Genomic DNA, 18,943 nt, shown 5'->3' on the forward strand with positions numbered 1-18,943 from the left:
TAAAAAAAAAAGCAGGTACTACCCACAAGGTTAATTTTTCACTACGTCTTGTTTGCATTGTTGGTTTCCATTGCCCACAGTAGAAATGAAGCAGTGATTTTTATGCTCCGGGGGAAAAACAATGTTGAGTAAGAAGGCTAGTTTCAGTGACTTGCTTCTGGCCAGAAGGAGAGAGTGTGTCCCACGCTCCTGGAGGAGGGGGAGGGGGACCAGCATCCCCCACCAAAGTCTGGCAAGGGGGCCCTGCTTAGGCAGGGCGTGGGCAGAGCAGCACACCCCAGTCTCCATTTCCCAACCCAGATGGGCAGAGACTTACTGAGGGCCCTGTTTTCATCGCCATTCAGGCCCAATCTCATTCCTTCCCCAGAAAGCAGAGAGCAAGGACTCTGTGTGTACCGCTGCCGCCTCACCGACGGTCCGTTGTGAAATCCAAGTTGCGCGAACACTTTCTCTGAACATGTAGCTGGGGGGAAAAGATGATGCAGTTAGGTAGAGCAGTAGCTGCCGTGAACAACAAGTTTTCTTGAGTTGATGAACTAAGTAGGAGAGAAAAGAGGTCCCTTGGTGTGTCTTCCCCATTTCTGTGTCTATTTTCAGACCCAAACTGTTTCCTGTTAAAATATGCATGCCAACATTTTATTTTTAACAAATGCTAGCCAAAGTACGCATTAGTGTCTTCTCCTCAGTCTCTAAAATTGGGTACGATGGCCTAAATAGCTGGGGAGTAGCAGGAGGAGGAAAGATTCTGAGAAGAACGCAGACAGGAGGAGCTGAGTGGATGGAAAGGAGGAACTCGCTGTCTTGGTGACGAGGGGCGGACTCCTGGGTCAGCCTCCAAGCGGAGAGGACAGGAGTGAGCGGAGGGCTGGGCGGACTCACTTAGGATGCTCTTAACCCACTGGCTTGGGAAATTCGTTTGCAAGGGTAGCTTTTTTTTTTTTTTTTTTTTTGGCTGCGTTGGGTCTTTGTTGCTGCACACGGGCTTTCTCTAGCTGTGACGAGCCGGGGCTACTCTTCGTTGCGGTGCACGGCCTTCTCATTGTGGTGGCTTCTCTTGTCGCGGAGCACGGGCTCTAGGCGTGCGGGCTTCAGTAGTTGTGGCTCGTGGGCTCTAGAGCGCAGGCTCAGTAGTTGTGGCTCACAGGCTTAGCTGCTCCGTGACATGTGGGATCTTCCCGGACCAGGGCTTGAACCCTTGTCCCCTGCATTGGCAGGTGGATTCTTAACCACGGAGCCACCAGGGAAGCCCAAGGGTAGCATACTTTTGAAACTTGCCCCTTTATGTTGTATGAGGAAAATCACACCATAAAGACTCAAATTCTGGTGACATTTCATTTCATACAAGGAAGCTCAGCTGGCAAGGAATCTCCTTGTACTTGAAAAAAAAAAGTATTAAATCAAACTAAAGCTTGCATGTAATTCAATCAGAACGACTAACTCTCAATGCCCCGCTCCATCTCTCCTCACCCCCATCCCATTCACCCACCCCAAGCAACAACTTTCCATTCCTACCTGTTTCTTCTAGAATTTCTCTCCATATTTCTAAGTACTAATAATATGCACATGCTGTTATTTCTTGATTTCTTCGTTTCAGTCAACTTCTATGATGGTACCTGGGGATTTGGCTGGTTCAACCACCCCAGTTCAACTCCCTCCAGCCCCTCAACTTAGATGTTATGATTTTTGTTTAAATAGTCTTTGTATTGGGCTTCCCTGGTGGCGCAGTGGTTGAGAATCCGCCTGCCAATGCTGGGGACACGGGTTCGAGCCCTGGTCCGGGAAGATCCCACATGCCGTGGAGCAACTGGGCCCGTGAGCCACAAATACTGAGCCTGCGCGTCTGGAGCCTTTGCTCCGCAACAAGAGAGGCCGCGACAGTGAGAGGCCCGCGCACCGCGATGAAGAGTGGCCCCCCGCTTGCCGCAACTAGAGAAAGCCCTCGCACAGAAACGAAGACCCAACACAGACAAAAATAAATAAATAAATAATTTTCCTTCAAAAAAATAGTCTTTGGGGGCTTCCCTGGTGGCGCAGTGGTTGAGAGTCTGCCTGCCGATGCAGGGGACGCGGGTACGCGCCGCGGTCCGGCAAGATCCCTCATGCCGCGGAGCGGCTTGGGCCCGTGAGCCATGGCCGCTGAGCCTGCGTTTCCAGAGCCTGTGCTCGGCAACGGGAGAGGCCACAATAGTGAGAGGCCCGCCTACCGCAAAAAAAAAAAAAGTCTTTGTATTATTTTTTTGTAAATGTATTTATTTATTTATTTTTGGCAGCATTCGGTCTTCGTTGCTGCATGTGGGCTTTCGCTAGTTGCGGTGCGCGGGGGCTACTCTTTGTTGCGGTGCGCGGGCTTCTCGTGGTGGCTTCTCTTGTTGTGGAGCATGGGCTCTAGGCATGTGGGCTTCAGTAGCTGTGGCACACGGGCTCAGTAGTTGTGGCGCCCGGGCTTAGCTGCTCCACGGCATGTGGGATCTTCCCGTACCAGGGCTCGAACCCATGTCCCCTGCATTGGGGACCACTGCACCATGAGGGAAGTCCCTAGTCTTTGTATTATTATGGCTTCCTATGTTCTCTGCTAATCCAAGTGACAAGCTATGATTACATTTCCTTTCTTGTTGAGCTCTGAATATTTTCTGGAATTAAAACCTGTCGCATGCCATTGCTTAGTTTTCTAGGGATGTATGCCAGTTTTTCCTACGTGCTTTGCACTGTCCACTGATGGCTTCCCCAAATGCTCAGACACATTAAGTAACCTAACTGTCCTCGTTTTCCCCATGCAGAGACCACCCCTTCTCCCGCCTGCTCTGCAACGCACTGATTTGATCTGGAAACCAGCACACGGCTTGTGCTGAAACACCCCAGCCTCTCGCCTGCACTGGCTCTCGCCTCCTGGTCTCCTTGTGTTCCCCGTTCTCGGTTTACTACTTCGTGTTTCAGAAACACATTCTCCAGGAGCTTCCAAAGAGAGTGTGCAGGTGAGGTGCGTACCGTTGCTGTCTTTGCAGTAGGCGGAACCTGCTCCCTCGACCCCCTGGTTCTACCTGAGGGAGAGCCCCCTGGTTCTACCTGCATTGGAAACGTCCTCAGAACTTTCTCTGCTTTCCTTCTGCTCCTACTGCCCTAAGGATCCTACTGCCCTTGGACTCTTGTTCAGCCTCATCGGAGATGACTTGTTTTCCTCTGCAGAACCTTTTCACCCCTAGAAATAGAACAGGTGTCCCAAAGTCAGTGGTCTAATAGCTGCAATTTAAAAGGTAAAAAAGAAAGATGTGACGTTAATTTTAAGAATATATTTTATTTATCCAGTATATCAAAAATATAATGGTTTCAACCTGTAATCAATATAAAAATGATCGATGAGAGGTTTCACCTTGGGGAAGTCTTTGAAATCAGGTGTGTAGAGCACACTCACAGCCCACTTGATTCGGACCTGATATGTCCAGTCAGCCCGGTGCTCAAGTATTTGGGTGAATAAGAGGGTCTTTGTGGATACAAAGCTGGCCAGCCTTCCTGGCAGGTGGCCGTCTCACAACAGGTCATGTCACTGCCCCAGGGCTTCTCTAGCCTCTGCCACGGGGCCGACATCCGAGATGTGTTCTTGGAGTCCTGGAGGATTGTTCAGGTTTGCAACGTTTTCTGTGAAAGAGCCAACAATTCCTGGAAGAAGTGACTCTTCGGGCCTTACTGGGTAACAGGCATAAGGGAAACTGGGTATACGGCCAGCAGAGGGCCAGCCCCTGCCCAGTGGGTCTCGGGTTGGATGGCGGGCAGAAGGGCGGAGGGCAGGAGGAAGGAATACAGGACAGGGCTACTCTCCTTCCCCTTCTCTCTCTGTCTCCCTGTCTCTCTCTCCTCTTCCTCCCCCAGTCCCCATGACAGTCAAGACCCAGAGGTGCCCACCAGGGTGGCAGAAGTTTCCGCACTTGTATCTGTCATCTTCAAACTACAGACAAGAGCAAGCCTCCTACTTTGCTTGTCAAACGTTTACGTGATTTACATAGCGCTTATTCTCAGCCTGCCACTGTTCTAAACCCTTCTGCAAATATGCCCTCATTTAATCCTCGTAACAGCCCTGTCCATTCTAAGGATGGGAATGCCGAGGCCCAGAGAGGGTCAGTGTATGGTTGAGGTGTGTCCCCAGGCAGTGGCTCCGCACTCCAAGCTCTCAGCCACTGCTGGTGGCTCCCCGTCTCCATGGGGTTCCTGCACAGTTAGGCGGAGCGCAGGAAGTGCTTGGGTGTTTCGCCGTGAAATGGTCTGCTCTGGAAACAAAGCCTGTGGGCTTTGAACTGAATTTTTGCAGAATGGGTTTAAATCCAGAGCCGAGGCGGCGCTCCGAGCAAGTGCTGAGCTCCACGTGCTCCCTGGGGCTTCCATGCTGACCCTTTCCGGTTTCACGAGTCTGGTCCCCCCATCCACCCTCACTGCCGGAGAGAGCCAGCTAGAGACAGAGGGCATAGCTCACCGGCTAGTCGTACCTTTGAATATGAAACTCCCACTTAAGCACATTCCAGCCGGGTTAGGCTCCCTACTGTTTCCAACTAGGACCGTTTACTCTACCTTTTCCTTTCTGCCTTAGTCAACTTTCCGACTTCCAGAGTTTTCCACATGTTGGTGAGCCTCAAATCCCCTGTATGTGTCCTGCTAGGAACCAGCAAGCTCATAATTAATAAGATCTAATAAATTTGGGCTCCAATACTTTGCATTATGTGATGGTTTTGACAGAAGCTGGGCCAGAGTGAGCCTCCACTCTGTGAAGAAAAGGTTGGCTAATCACTGTAATCGAGTAAACATTGCAGGGACTGGATTCATCTGTTTTTCAGATCATGGAGCTATGATGCTTGTTTACGCCTGTATAACAGCCACATGCTATTTCATACATGTAGTAATAATAGCTGGTCTTTTGTTTTCAGGACCATTGGTTTAGCTATCACGTCCTTGGGTAATGCAAGCATCCTGCCTTTTATTTTATTTTTTTTTTGGCTTTGTTGTTACATCTGTGTTTGCCCAGTCGTGGTTTCCCCTGAGGCTCTTGCAGTCGCACGGACCTGGGAATGTATAATTATGATCTCGCCTCTTAAAATCCTACGCGTCTTGCACTCCAACAGTTCTGAGCTATTGGAGCTCTTACTTCAGAAGCAACCCTAGGTGGAGAGACTGCTAAAAGAGAAAAAAGGTTTTCTGAATCAACAAGCAAAACCTTGCTGTAAATTTCCTAAAGATAGCATCGACAGGATACATAAATATTCCAAACTCGGAAGCAGAGACTTGTGAGATAAAACCTCCAGTTTTGGGAGACAGTGAAGGGTCAGGGATATATATTCTAGTCTGAGAAAAAGAAGTGGAAATTGCAAATCTGTACATGAGCTGTGAGGAGCTCGTATGCTGGTGGCAACGCAATTACCTTTGAAGTAATCGTCAGGAAAATGAATGAATACAGGAATGTGGCTTTTGAGGTTTAATATGATTTTTCAGTAATAACTATGTAGGAATAATTAACTAATTCAGGACAAGTGTCTTCAAAAGTCTATTAAAATATAGCTCCGCTAAATTAAATGGTACCATCTGCTCGTGCTTCTCTCTTTAACACAACTAATGAATTGTTTTTCATGCATGTAATAAATATTAGATAACTTGAAATTGGGTTTTCCCTTATTGTGGTGTGATATTTTTAGCATGTATCCAAAAATGTGACCTTGGATATTCCAGAAATATTCCTGGGTTCTACCATGGTAATTAGTGCTTAATTTCACTGCGATCGTTTTCCCCATGCTCCCGAAAAAGTGCACGCTAATTATGAATCATCCTCATTTGTTCATCAAGGCAAGCCCTCCAAGGACATCCTTAAGATGACAATTTATTAGCATAAACCAGGCTATCCTATGTTCTTAAAATAATAAAGCCCTTCAAATATTTTACATTCGGAACTTACCTATGAATTTATGGCAACCTCCCAAATAATCCGACTTACTGTCATTTGGTTCCTGACCCGTCCTTTCAGAACGAGCACAGGCGCTGCCGTCGGGAACCACAAAGTGCGTGGAATGAACGCCTCCCAGCAAGAGATGGAAGCTCTCATTTCTGTTTGCTCCCTGCCCTGCACCCAGATGGCTGAGACATAACCCGCCTCGGCACCCGGCACACAGCGAGGCCTGGGCAAAGGTGGGCAGCAAAGCCTTGGCTGGAAGCCCCTCGCCCCAACCCAGAGGGTAAGTCCCTTGGGGTGGGATCCGTCTCCCTCCACTCCTTTCGCTGGAGCATCCCAGCACCTGGGACAGGAGCTGCCCTCAGGGTCGGCTGCGTGGATGTGTAAATACCTGTTTGCAGGATTGGCGCCTACATTCTGCACCCCAGTACCTTTGCCCACGAGACTGCTTCTCCCACCCTTCCTCCTGTTCCCCGGCAATGTTAGCATGAAGGTGCTTTCTCAGCAGTGCCAGAGTTGCCCTCCACCTGGGCTGAATTAGAGCTCCCGCCGGCAGTGGGAGGGGGCTGGGAGTGGTCCCCTGGGGCTCGAATTCTGGTGGCCACGGCACTAGACGTTCCTCACAACTTGATTGTGAAGTATTAGTGTACCCATGCTTCAGGTGCAGGAAATAAGGCATACTGAGGTTTGAGGGACTCGCTGAGAAGCCTGACCTCTCAAATGCCACATGGGCCTCTGAGCCCCGGTCTCCAGCATCCCTCTGCTTCCGCCGTGAGGCCAGGCCAACAAGCTTGAGTCTTTAGTTCACAAGAGAGGGAGACCCAGGAAGAGTGTGCCAGAGATACCTGTGCAACCACATTCTGTACCATCCACAGAAATAGGGGTGGGATGCTATATTCGTTTCCTAGGGCTGCCATAACTGGTACCACAAACCGGGTGACTTGAAACAACAGAAATCTATTCTTCCCCAGTTCTTGAGGCCGGAAGTCTGAAATCAAGGTGTCGTGGCAGAGCTGTGCGCTCTGAGGGCCTTGGGGGAAATCCATTTCCTGCCTTTCTCTTGGCTTCGGGTGCTGCTGGCAATCCTTGGTGTCGCCTGGCCTGGGGACGCATTCCTCCAATCTCTGTCATCACATGGGCTTCTGCCTGGGTGTCCTCATGTCCTCGTCCCTCCGTGCATGTCTGTCTCTGTGTGGCATCGTCTCTCCTCACAAGGACATCCGTCATACTGCGTCAGTGCCCTCCTTGATCCAGTAGGGCCTCCTGCCAACTAATGATGTCTGCAAAGACCCCATTTCCAGCTAAGAGGACAATCGTGAGAACTAGAGCTTGGAACTGCCACATGTCTGTTGGCGGGGGGGGGGGGGGGGGGGGGGGAGGCACAATTCAACCCCTAACATGCGAGCTGCGATGCTGCTTGTTTTCTGCTCAACTCGTTGGAGGCGTGCAGCGAGGGGAAGCCACAGCTGGTGGAGAATGTGTTGCTGCTCAAGGCTGGCCCTGCACCTGAAGGCAGCAGCAATTTTGGGTAGATCCTCACAATATAAAGGTCACCCGCGGTCTCCGGGGTCTCATGCTACTAAACGTCTCCCAATGCTCAGGACGGCCTCCACCGCAGAGACTGACCCCACCCATGACGTCAGTAGGGCTGAGTCTGGCAAACCCTGCCTCCATCCCGGAAGGGATCAAGTGAGACGTTCAGGCATCTCTCTGTGGGAGATACATGGGGTCCAGCTTGAGGAGCCCTGCCCCAGGCCATGCCCCTCGCCGTGTGAAACGCTCTTCACATTGTCCAGTTCAGGAAACCCTGTTTCCTACCCAGGTGGACCCTGTTATGCTGATTTTTTTTTTAGTCCATTAGCAAAGGACTAATACAAGAGCAGGCGCGTTTTGAAGATGGAGGGAAAAGGTGTCGGAAGGTTCTGGAATGTGAGAGGCTGCCTGATTGGACAGAGCAGAGGCAGCAGAGAACACATGGTTTTAAGCTGGGGGGAAGCAGGACATGGCGCTGTCAGCCCCAGGGAGAAGCCAGGCTCCCAGAAGGGAGTGGAGGACAGCTAGGGAGTAAGTGTATGCCTCACAGCTTGGCAAGGGAGAGTGGACCACAGTCCTGCGTCAGCCAGCCGCTAGGAGAACGGATAACCTACGGTCGACTCTGGAGAGCTTGGCGTCTTGGGTTGCGTCTCATAAAAGAGTCAGGACCGGGCGAGTCCGAGGCGGCACTTGCTCCATTGAATCGTTTGCAGTTCTGAGCTGTCTGTCTGTTTGAGGCATACCCTGCTTCTCTCAGTGGATGTGAAGCTCCTGCAGTATTCTCCTGCTGTCTTTAACTTTCCAACCCCCCTTCTTCTTACATTTTATATTTGCTTAGCTATCTTATTTATTTGCTTCAGATGTTTGGTTGTATGATACTAAATGTCAGCAGAGCGTTCTTACACACCCAGGCTAGCTTCCAACACTGCGTTTTGTTAAGTGGTTTGCTTGGAACAAGACACATTTTTCTATGAAATTAATGTCCTAAAATGGTGGGCTGTCCCAGGCCACACAGCAAAAGCCTCCTATAGATACACTCTCCCTGAGGACCTAGCAGTAGTCGTATGGGACCTGGTGTTTTCCTGGAGAAATACCTTTGGTGGGTGATCCAACCTGGAATTGCAGATCGACCTGTACCACGATTCCATATCAGGTGAGATGGACGGCCAGGGAGGAAGGCTCCTTCAGGAAGCAGGCATAGCTCTGTCTCCTAGCACAGGGCTTGCACATCAGCCAGGAGCTGCAGGAATGGGGGGTTTGAATGGTCCAAAAACTGGGGCAGGGGGTTCGCCTGATGAGTCAGCTTGGGAGACGGAACCCGTAGGAGAAAGACGAGCTTGCGTAGAGCGCGAGGAGGAGTGTGGTAGGCAGAATAAAGGCCCCCAAAGATGTTCCTATGCTAATCCTCAATGCCTGTGAATCTGACCTCACGTGGCAAAAGGGAGGTGAATAAGTCACAGACCTGGAGATGGGGCGCTTATCCTGGATTATCCGCGCAGGCCCAGTAGATCCCAAGGGTCCTTGTGAGAGGAAGGTGAGAAAGTCAGGGGCAGAAAAGGAGATGTACGGATGCAAGCAGAGGTCAGTCAGGATGCGAAGATGTTACACAACTGGCTTGGAAGACAGAAAGGGGGGCCAGGAGCCTAGGAAAGCAGGCGGCCTCCAGAGCCTGGAAGAGGCAGAAAAGCAGAGTCCCCTGAGAGCCTGAAGAAGGACCCGGCCCTGCCAACAGCCCATGCACTGTGAGAACGTAAATGTGTGTTGCTTTAACGCACTTTCAGCTTGTGATAATTAGTTACAGCAGCCATGTGGGGAAGGAACACGGCGGGGGTAGGCGGTGGGGGGGGAGTTGATGACCAGCAATGAGGGAAGTAAGGAATGCAGACGGAGAAGGACTGGAGGCTATTCCTCCCTTCACGCCACCACCTCTGTCCCCTGGCCGCTGTGCTGAGGCAGAGAACTCAGGCGGGCGTGGCCTCCGAGGACGGACTGGGCTCACTCCTCCCTCGGGCCTGCCCTGGGAAACCCTGTCTCCCGGTAGCTTTCATCACCAAGGCCCTCATGACCCAACACTGTTCTCATCCCTCATTATTTGTCTTTTAAATGTGATAAGACATACGTAACATACAATTTGCCATTTTAACTATTTTTAGCATCAATTCAGTGGCATTAAGGGCATTCACATTGTCATACAAACATTACCGATATCCATCTTGAGAACTTTCTCTTTTTTTGTAATCGTATAAGTCATCTTTTTCCCCTCGAGGTATAGTTTTAGATCTTTTTTATTTATTTCCTTTTTTTTTTTTTTTTATTTTTATTTTTTAAAATTTTTTGGCTGCACCACACTGCAGGTGGGATCTTAGTTCCCTGACCAGGGATCAAACCCACAGCCCCTGCATGGGAAGCGCAGAGTCTTAACCGCTGGACCACCAGGGAGGTCCCAAGGTATAGTTGATGTACAAGATCTCCAGAACTTTTTCATCTTCTCACACTGAGCCTCTGTAACAATGGAACAATACCTCTCCACTACCTTCTCTTCCAGCCCCGCCCTGGTAACCTCACATCTATTTTCTGTCTCTAGGAATCTGCCCATTGTGGATATTTCATGTAAGAGGAATCATACAGTATTTGTCTTTTTGTCTTGTCCACCTTATTTCAGCCAGTGTAACACTTTTTTTTTTTTTTTTTTTTTTTTTTTTGCGGTACGTGGGCCTCTCACTGTTGTGGCCTCTCCCGCCGCGGAGCACAGGCTCCGGATGCGCAGGCTTAGCGGCCATGGCTCACGGGCCCAGCCGCTCCGCGGCATATGGGATCTTCCCGGACCGGGGCACGAACCCGTGTCCCCTGCATCGGCAGGCGGACTCTCAACCACTGCGCCACCAGGGAAGCCCCAGTGTAACACTTTTAAAGTCCATTTGTGTTGAAGAGCGAATCAGAAGTTCTTTCCTCTTTTTAGGCTGAATAATATTCCATCACATGGGTAGGCCCCATTTTGTTCATCCGCTCACCTACTGATGGACAGCTGGGCTGCTCGTACCCTTCGGCTGTTGTGAATAATGCTGCAGTTAACGTTGGTGTACAGTATCTGTTTGGGTTCCTGCTTTCATTTCTTCAGGGTTTATACCTAGAGGTTGAATTATTGGGTCCTATGGTAGCTCCACATTTAACTTTTTTAGGCACCACCAGCTGTTTCCCACAGCAGCTGCACGATTTTACGTTCCCATCAACAGTGTGCTAGGAGGTTCCCATTTCTCCACATCCTGGCCAACACTTGCTGTTTTCTGTTTGTTTTCATTACAGCCATCCTAGTAGTCACGCAGAACACTCATGCTTGATAGAAAAACTCAGTTAAGTACCTAAACTGTCCCTCGGGGAGCAGGGGAACTGGGTGAGGAGGAACCACGAGAAGCCTTCAGGAGCGAAATCTTCAGCACTCAGAAAAGAAAGGGAAGAGGAAGGAAGTTCCTTGCGAGTCCCACGAGGGTGGCCCCTCATGGGTAAGAGACACACAGGCAGGAATCGTAAGACAGGCACCAGGCGTGCATTACCTTCCGCCTGACCAGACGTGGGGGCCTGGCCCTAATCCCTTCCTCAGCATCTTTTTTTTTCTTTTAATATTTATTTATTTATTTGGTTGCACCGGGTCTTAGTTGCAGCAGGCGGGCTCCTTAGTTGCAGCTCACCAGCTCCTTAGCTGTGGCATGCAAACTCTTAGTTGCGACATGCATGTGGGATCTAGTTCCCCAACCAGGGATCGAACCCGCCGGGCCCCCTGCATTGGGAGCTTGGAGTCTCAACCACTGTGCCACCAGTGAAGTCCGCCTTAGTCAGCATCTCGAATACCCACACAAGGACACGCAGCTGTGGATCTCTTCTGCTTTACGATGATCCAGCAGAGCAAGAGACCTCAGAGGGAAAGGAGCCATTGTCTGCTCTACCGACATGACTATTCGATGAGCCCTCATCTCCGAGCATCACGGTAGGCCGTAATTTGACCCGCAATACTAGCCCTACGAACCTGATCAATTTGTGGCTGGAGAGTTGGAGAGGGTGGAGGTGTGGGATCGCTAGGCCATCACACACCGCTTAAGACAACTAACTGCTCTTCTGGCAGCACGTTTTCTGAAACGACGTCCAAGAGAAAAAGATGGGTGTATGATACCGCGTGGCGTGTGCAAATCAGACATGTCTGCCAGTTATGTGGACCAGTGAGGACATCTGCCTAGCAACCTTTTTTCCTTTGTTACCATAATAGACAGAAGCAATTTTATGTCTTTAAGACATACAAATAGCAAAAAATCTATGCAACTTGGGTGTTTTCACAGTTAATTGTGTGCGTGTGCGTGTGTGTGTGGTAAAAAACATAACATAAAATTTACCATATTACCCATTTTTAAGTGTAATGTTCAATGATGTTAAGTATATTCACATTTTTGGGAAACAGATCTTCAGACCTTCTTCATCTTGCAAAACTTAAACAACTCCCCATTTCTACTTTCTGCTTCTGTGAATTTGAGTACTTTCCACACCTCAGAGAAGTGGAATCTTATAGTATTTGCCTTTTTGTGAATGGCTTATGTCAGTTAGCATAATGGCGTCAAGGTTTGGGGGGGCGGTTAATATTTATTTATTTATTTGGCCGCATTGGGTCTTAGTAGCGGCACACAGGATCTTCGTTGTGGCACACGGGCTTCTCTCTAGTTGTGGCGCTCTAGAGCCCAAGCACCGCAACTGCTGAGCCCGCACACGAGTTTAGTTGCCCACGGCATGTGGGATCTTAGTTCCCTGACCAAGGTTCGAACCCGCGTCCCCTGCATTGGAAGGCGGATTCTTAACCACTGGACCACCAGGGAAGTCCCTGGCCTCAAGGTTTATCCATGTTGGAGCATGTGACAGGATTTCCTTCTCTCTTAAGGCTAAATCATGTGATAGGATTTCCTTCTCTTTTAAGGCTGAATCATATTCCATTGTGTATACATACATTGTGTGTATAGACTACATTTTGTTTACCCATTGATAGGCATTTGGGTTACTTCCACCTCTTGGCTATTGTGAATAATTTTGCTATGAATGTGGGTGTGTGAATCTCTCTTCAAGACCGTGCTTTCAGTTCTTTTGAAGATCGATCTATCTATATCTCTGGATGTGGGATTCCTGGATCATCACAGAGTTAGCATCTTTTTGGACTACAAAACAACAAAATTAACAGTACAAAGACCAGTTGACAAACTGTATTTGTACACCAGGGGCGAGCTCATAAGAGGGAAACTTTCTTGCTCCCTTTATGCCTTATTTACAGTTTATTATGAGAGCTTTTTTATTCCACTTGTTATGGAAGAATATATATAGAAACATACAAAAACCTTAAGTGTGCAGTTTAATGAATTTTCTTAAACTGAACACACTTGTGTAACCCACATTCATGTCAAGAAAGAGGACATTACCATACCCGAGAAGCTCCGTTCCCCTCATGACCTCCCCAAGAGTCAACTCTGTTCTGATCGCTCAACCTAAATAAGCATTGTTGATACTCAGAACATCATAGGGGAATAAAGAGAAGAGAAGAGAGGAGAGGAGAGGAGAAGAGAAGAGAAGAGAATGGAAGGGAAGAGAAGAGAAGAGAAGGGAAGGGAAGGGAGGGGAGGGGAGGGGAGGAGAGAACGGAAGGGAGAGAAGGAAGGAAGGAAGGGAGGAAGGAGGGAAAGAAGGAAGGAAGGAAGGAAGGAAGGAAGCTGAGTGTGAAGGGCCCTTCCCTTGAGCTGTGTGACTTTAGGCAATTCAGTTAACAGCTAAGCCTCAGCTTTCAACCTTCTACAGTGGCGATTCTCCTAAGTGCCCAGCCGTCGACCAGCTCAGCACTGTCATGAGGGCCACAACCAGGTTGTCCAATTCCATTACAACTTCGAGAAAGCAACGTTCTGTTGGGGTTTGATGTGATAGAACTTCTGGGTCCATCCTCTCCTCTTTGGGATGGAGATTCTAGAAGAGCACTTGTCAGTCAGTCATGTCCACTCTCAAGTTTATTTGGGATTTTGCACTGAGAGACAGGAAGCTGAAGGACAGATAGGATCTGAGAGTTCTACTTCCGGTCCGGAGGGAACAACCTCAAGCCAACAGGAAACATGAAGACTGAGTGATTCAATGCCAAGTGAAATGAACGTCAGCTCTGCCACTAGCGATTCCTTATTAGTCCAGGTGGCTCTTAATTTTCATGTCTGTACTTAGCACAACTTCTGAAATCCTCATTGAGAGGTGTGGAATCATTCCCCCACCTTTAGGTGTGTGTGAAATAGGACCGTTCTCATGCAAGGCTATGTAAATCCTGGATTATCTGGGTGGGGCCAATGTAATGGCAGGACTCCTTAAACGTGAAAGGGGAAGGCAGAAACATTCAAATCAGAGAAGATTTGACTATGGAAGAATGGTGAGAGAGTTGCAGTGTTGCTGGATTTGCAGACAAAAGCCTTTGACCTCCGGCTAGAACTTGGCTCCGGGTTTAGGAAGACACATGGAGCTGAGCCAGTCCTAGCTCAGCAGAGCTCAGCAAGGGCAAAGTTGAAGCACAGCCTGCATGCATTGTGAGCAAGAAATAAAGGATTGCTGCAGTTGCAGCAGACAAAGCTCGTACATACAGTACACCAGAGGATGCAGTCTGCAGGGACCAGCCTCCAGTGCACACCACGTGGCAGAGCAGGGCTGCGAATGGATCTGGGGACCAGTGGGGGAGAACCACCACGGCAGAGCATGGTGGAAGAAATCTAGACAGTTACTTTCATGAGGGACTCTGGGCAAGAGACTTCAAGCCATGTGGAGGAGGCCAACAGAGCAGGCTGAATGAGAAGGGGATGAAGTGCAGGGAGGACTCTGCCCAGGACGGCATCACACTAACCCTGGGATTCGTCTCCCAGCCTGGCTTTGCACTGGATTCATGTTCCAGTCCTATGAGGAAAGGGGCAACCACCAAGGACTGCATGAGACACTCTGGGGTTCAAGTAGTGGTGATGTGGTCCCTTCCCAGCACAGGGTCACACATACAAAGCCACCCCTGCTTTGACTTGTGAGGGCTTGTAGTACACTGAGGGCAATGACCAAGGCAGAGGAGAAGACGGTGGTACCCTGCATGGCACTGTGGTGACCCAGGAAGCTTGTCCTCGACAAGGCTGACGTTTCTCAACCCCCTGTACATTCCTGAATGTCAAGGACCCGCCTCTCTGTAGATTCCAGTGGTGGGCACTGTCATGAGTATGCAGCGGTAAGTGTTTACAGCTGTGTGGGTGCCCCACCCAGCTCACCAAGAGATGTGAGGGAGACAGGAAGTACATGGGAGGAGGAGAGGATAATCCTGGCCTTTGCCGGTCAAGGTCACGTACCTGTCACCTTGTTGAATTCTCTACTGGTTTACGCTGGATCGAAACAAGAAACAGATTTTCTTATTTTTCTCTGTGGCAATCTGACCCCATCTTTACTCATCGTTTAAGATGAAATCTTGCTGAGGAATTTGACCTTCTAATATTTCAAATTAGAATCCTACACAGGAGAGGTAGAGGGTCTTAAACAGGATGACCTAGGTTAGCAGTCAGGGTAACAGAAGGCTTTGCGGGGGAAGCAAGACCGAAGGTGAGATCTAGTGGGCTGACCCAGGCAGAGGGGACAGAGGGCATTCTGGGGAGGGAGAAATGGGTACGTACAATTCCTGAGAGGGGATGGAGAAAGGTCCCCTTTCCCAGAGGAAAAATGACTGGTGATGCCACTCTGTCATGCCACGCCTACACTGTACCCACCAAGAAATGATGGGGAAAGTAAGCGCTGTGCTTAGAATCCAATAATTGTCCTGAAACTGGCGGCACATTGTAGCTTTGAAAATGAGCGCAGCCCGGATCCTGCCCCCAATGAAGTCTACTTAATTCGTTGCTGTGGGGCGTGGCCTGGGCTGTGGAATTTTTTTTTTTTTTTTTTTTTTTTTTGCGGTACGCGGGCCTCTCACTGTTGTGGCCTCTCCCGTTGCAGAGCACAGGCTCTGGACGCGCAGGCTCAGCGGCCATGGCTCACGGGCCCAGCCGCTCCGCGGCATGTGGGGTCTTCCTCGACCGGGGCACGAACCCGCGTCCCCTGCATCGGCAGGCGGACTCGCAACCACTGCGCCACCAGGGAAGCCCTGGGCTGTGGCATTTTTAAAGGCTCTTCTAGTGTTTTCACTGTGCAGCCAGTATTGAGAATTGCTGATCTAAAGCAATGGTTCCCCAACTTCAGCATTCACCTGGGCAACCCAGAGGTTTGTTAAAACACAAGAGTCCTTCGCCCTACCCCTAGAATTCTCAATTCAGGAGGTTTAGAGAGGGGCTGGATCGTTTGTAGCTCTCGTAATTTGCCAGGTGTTGCTGATGCTGCTGGTCCCAGGACCACACTTTGAGAACCACTAAAGGGAGAAAAAAACTGAACTTAGGTGCTGGGAGTGGGGGACCAGGGTAGATCTATGAGTGAATAAAAGATGCTAATTTCAGGAAATTTTCAGCATTGGACCATGTTGGGAAGAATTCAACATGGCCCAGTGCGTGGGCATCCCTAGACTATACAGAGCCTGACAATTGAAAGTCAGTTTTGCCAGAAGTCCAGGTATGGTAGAGAGAGATCCATCTGCAGGAGGCAGGACCCATTCCTGCACGGTGTTCCAGTCCCTGGAGGCAAGAGCCAAGCTTGCCCATGAGAGCCAAGGACACAGAGAACCCAACATGGATCCCTCTTGGGGTGTATGAACAGGGGCTGGAGAAGGGGATGTGGGACCTCAGGAAGAGGGAGAGGCAGAGATGTTGGATCCCAGCTGGCCAGCAGATATTGAAGGAGCCTGGAAATTCAGGGTCCCCAAGTGGAGAAGCCCAAGCCCCACCCACTGAGACTGACTGAGGGCTCAGCAGTCAGCACGCGTAACCCACCTCTCCCTCCCCTTCTAGTCTAGCTGGCCCCATTTATGTTTGTATAATACCACTTCTGGAGGAGGGGGGCAGAGGGGGCCACATGGAGGTGAAGGTGGCATGGGGTGATGGGAAGGAGGAAAGCTCTGAAGAAAGCACGGTAGGCAGATTCTCAGGGGGCCCCATGATTCCCATCCCCCATGTGCATGCCTTGTATAATCCCCTCCCCTTGAGTGTGCGTGGGACCTGTGAACATGACGAGATGTAACTCCTGTGATTAGGCGACTAATCAGTTGACTGTGAGTCACTCAAAAGGGAAGACTACCCTGGGTGGGCCTGACCTAATCAGGGGAGATTTATGAACTGTGGGCCTGGCTTAATCACACGAGCTTTATAAAAGCAGAGAGACTCTCCTGGGGGTCTCAAACACGAAACAAACAGCAACTTGTGAGCTGCCTGTGGAAAAGGGTGGTCTCCAGGAGCTGAGGGCCTCAGTCCTACAACCATGAGGGACTGAATTAGCCAAAAACCAGTGGGTCTGGGAGAGAACCCTGAGCTTCAGATGAAAAGGCAGCCCGAGCCAACACCCTGATTGCAGCCTAGTGAGACCCTGAGCAGAGGACCTCGTTATGCCATGTCCAGATTCCTGATCCAGGGAACGGAGAGGACAAGTGTGTGCTGTTTGAAGTCTCTAAATTTGGGGTCACTGGTAATGCAGCAGTAAAAGAACAATCCACTAGGGAACATATATACACCCTCAGTCAGGCACCATTTAATACTTTTTTTTTTGGCTACGATGAAAACAAAATGAGTTGCGTTCCCTTTGTCATTTATTCACTTGACTTCAATGAAGAGAGGGTCGGTCATGGAGAAATCAGCCGGATTCCCTGCAGAAGGCTTGCTACTATCACTTTCCAGGGTAACTGGCGGGGCTGTTTTCTTCAAGTTTTTGTTTTTTTGGCTGCGTTGGGTCTTAGTTACAGCACGTGGGATCTTTTGTTGTGGCACGTGGGCTCAGTAGTTGCAGCGAGAGGGCTTAGTTGCGCCGCGGCATGTGGGATCTTAGTTCCCCGACTGGGGATCGAACTCGAGTCCCCTGCGCTGGAAGGTGGATTCTTAACCACTGGACCACCAGGGAAGTCCCTGGGGGGCTGTTACAGTCTAACCTTTCTAAGCTCTTCACTTACCTGAATCTCAACCGCAGGCTTCTGGCAGGTCCCCTCTACTCCCCAGGAGAGGCAGGGTCCCTGTCCAGGGACCCCCGACCCACCCTGCAGGGCCTTGTGAAAGCATTCCCTCTCAACTAGGGTGGGGTTGGCGTATGTGCTTCCTTAAGCTTCCCGCTTTTCCGGGCAAGAATCACGACTTCAGCTTTTCCTGAGCACTGAACCAAAGGCACACTTGCAGCCTGCCAAATGCTGATCAAATGTGGGCTAGAAATAATATCCCAATGGCAAGTTTCTGCAACGCAGCGGTTCTCAAAGTGCGCTTCTCAGACCAGCGTCAGCGTCTGCTGGGAACTTGTTCGAAAGGCAGATTCTTGGGGTCCCCCAGACCTGCTGAGTCAAAACCCCCAGGACTGGGGCCCAGCCACCTGGGTCTGGTAAGTCCTCCCAGAGGTTCTGCTGCACTTTTAGTTTGAGTATCACTGCTCTGGCCTGATGTTTTGTATTTTTCAGGTCATCGGTCCCTTAATAATTCCCGGTTCTCTTTCCCCCGATTTTTTGGTAGTTATTTTATTTTGGATTTTGAGCTGAAGTTCTCCAAATCATGTAATTCATATTGTGTCTGATCACATTGTTCCTAATTGTTTGAGACGCATATTTCAGTGGAATCATCATAGCTTCGGTTTGTTGAGCAGTGACTGTGTACTAAGCGTAGACCTGAATGCAGAAAGCTTCCTCTCAAATCAGCCTCAGAAGAAGAGGTAGCCTTGGCCCCAACCTTCAGAGGCAGAATCCGGAGCAGCGCCCTGTGAATAATGCATGCGCCGCATCCCACAGCCAGCACCGACTCGAAATTCAAAGCCACCGTGTCTCGCTCCAAAATCGGTGCTTGTAACCCCAGACTAAACAGTTTCAGAACCTTAGACTCTGACTTTTAAAGGGCACCAACTGTTTATTGCATCCAAATATTTTGCCACCAGAAGCAGCTTGACATAGGTAAAGTGGAGTGCCACCCGGGGAGGTTGGAGGGCATCAGACGGGGAGGTTGGAGGGCATCAGACGGAAGGTCCCTCCCTTCTCCTGGTGTTGCCTCATCATGCGCTGTGTTCATTCTGAAGCTTATTTGCCGAGCTATTCTTTTGTTCTGGGGATGACCAACGCCTTTTAAAGGTGTAAGGCCAACTGGCCCCAGGCAGGGGAACACAATCAGATTCACAGGTTGCATCAGACCGAAATTCTCCTGACCACCCAGTTCCAGGAACTGACCTGGGGACTTTGAACCCAGCCCAGCCTTCCCGCCTTTCGAGGGGCGGGACCAACAGTCCCCCAGGATACCCGAAAAGACCACCAAATAAGGAATACCCTGCGCCCTCCCAGATTCGCCACACCCCTTTCCCTTCTTCCCCTAT

This window comes from Leucopleurus acutus (genome assembly GCF_964270905.1).
Source record: "Leucopleurus acutus genome assembly, chromosome: X".
Taxonomy (NCBI): domain Eukaryota; kingdom Metazoa; phylum Chordata; class Mammalia; order Artiodactyla; family Delphinidae; genus Leucopleurus; species Leucopleurus acutus.